This window comes from Rhincodon typus, chromosome 21 (assembly GCF_021869965.1).
Source record: "Rhincodon typus isolate 14 chromosome 21, sRhiTyp1.1, whole genome shotgun sequence".
In the NCBI taxonomy this organism is placed as follows: domain Eukaryota; kingdom Metazoa; phylum Chordata; class Chondrichthyes; order Orectolobiformes; family Rhincodontidae; genus Rhincodon; species Rhincodon typus.
In genome coordinates this window covers 6,749,165-6,751,268 of record NC_063352.1, presented here as the reverse complement: position 1 = coordinate 6,751,268, position 2,104 = coordinate 6,749,165, and the positions used below count along the sequence as shown (strand labels likewise).

General features: G+C 42.8%; 1 protein-coding gene across 1 annotated transcript in view; it reads right to left on the bottom strand.

Moving 5' to 3' along the window:
* mapk8ip3 (mitogen-activated protein kinase 8 interacting protein 3) overlaps nucleotides 1-2,104 on the bottom strand; it is a 183,946-nt gene that overhangs the window by 33,409 nt on the left and 148,433 nt on the right. The window lies entirely within an intron of this gene.

Below are 2,104 nucleotides of genomic sequence, written 5' to 3'. Positions count from 1 at the left end.
GGGAGCCAATATCAGATGAGTAGCCAATGGGGGGGTGCGGGGGGGGGAGTGGTCAGATGTGGGAGAGGGGAGGAGATGTTACACGGTAGCAAATAAAATTAATCAACAAAACACAGTGTGAAAACTATTCAGTTCCACTTTTGCCAGTCTCAGTGCATGCACTGTATCTCTAGTCTTTAATTCATGCAGGTTTCCTAATGGTACCTGTGCACATAATCATTGGCTACTCATCTGATATTGGCTCATTCCTAAATTGGTCCTTCTCCAGGAGCTGTTGTTCCCATAATAAATGCTGACACTGTGGTAATGGTTGTTGCTGATTCATTTCCATCGCTGTGGAATGGAGGAGCTTTGGGACTGATGGTCACTCGTTGCTGCTTGCACAATCACATCTTCCTGATTTACTGTATGCCGTGAATGATCAGCTTCTCTAGTTGCATGCAGATGTCTATGGTTGTGACATTTATTTGGGCGCTGACATTCACCACATATGCCTGATGGGACAACTGTTCAGTCCAGGTCCCAAGTTGCCATGTGGGCTGACATTTGTTAAGAGTGTTGAATGTTTGCACAATGACTGGCTTTCAATTGCTGAGCCCTGCAAATATCTTGGCAGTTTTATCAAATTTTGCCTTCTGTAATTTTAACCATAATCTTGTCACTCAGGCCTGTTATCAGTCCTGGTTTCAGGAATTTTCTTACTACTGGAAGAATAGTTTGGGTATGACAATGACAGTGATCTTTGGATAGGACTACATTCCATGCCTACAGTATTGAGCATTTCTCTACTGAAGAGCTTGCCTTGTAAAAGTTTGTGCTGAATTTACGAAAATCCTTTATAATCCCTTTGGTGATTTTCATTGCCACCTAACCTTTTCCATTTTCCAAGGGATAAATGATATATGATGTTGCATTTCCCAATTCTCTATTAAGCTGAATTTTTCCCTGAATCGAGAGCCATTGTCACTGATCACAATGTCTGGAACGTTGTAATGACTGAAGTATTGTGTCAGGCATCGACAATCTCACTTGCAGTCACTGATGTCAGTGAATCTAACTCCCAGTCATCAGGATGGCAGTCAACTCTGACAAGGTTATCACTTCCTGAGAGAGTGAAGAGGTCTAATTCCAGCTTAAAGCATGGTCTGTCTGGACTGGCACGTGTCATAAGTGGCTCTTCAGCTCAGTTAGTTTCATATTCGTTCCTGAGATAACTAGCTGATGCAGATCTTGATCTCGTTACTTGTGTTTGGCCATCACAGCATTTCTCTCACCTGCCTCAGAGTAGGCAATTTCTAAATGGCTTGCATAAATTCACTTCAGCATCTCATTTCTCATCTCTTTTGAGATAATGGCTATATTAATTGTACAAGACGCCACTTTGGGGGTATCATTTCAACACTGTATGCCCACCACACTCATAGCAAAAAGGTGTCCCAATTGTTTTCAGGCTATGCTTTAATTGGTACTTCCTGGGAGCACAGATAGAGATGTATATTGTTGCATAATTTGCTTAATCCGAGCACGACACTCGTATTTCAGATTTAAATACTCGGCTGGACTGATGACTTCCAGAGCACGTCGAGCTGTTGCTTCTTACGATCTAGAAGATTTCACAGACTGTCATAGCATCTTCAACTTTCTTCATCGGCTGTTGAAAGCAGCACTCCCTATCAGCAAAGTATATCCAAGTGTTTGTTTGTGGTATCCAGACGATATCTCTGTGAAGTAACTTTCTTTGCCAATGCTTGCATTGGTGGTTGTCTCCTTTGCGGAAGGGCTGTTTCAAGTTCTGTCGCAGTGGTGTCACGATGCAAGGTTGACTTCATCTGAGCATAAACACAAACTTACAAATTAATTGTAGGAGTAGGCCACTCAGTCCTTCTAGTCTGTTCTGCCATTAGGTGAAATTATGGCCAATCTGACTATTCCACATCCCTGCCTACCCCAATAGCCTTTCTAACCCAATAAAAACCAAAAGAACTGCGGATGCTGTAAATCGGGAACAAAAACAAAGTTGCTGGAAAAGCTCAGCAGGTCTGGCAGCATCAGTGGAGGAGCAAACATGGTTAACGTTTCGGGTCCGGTGACCCTTCCTCAGAAC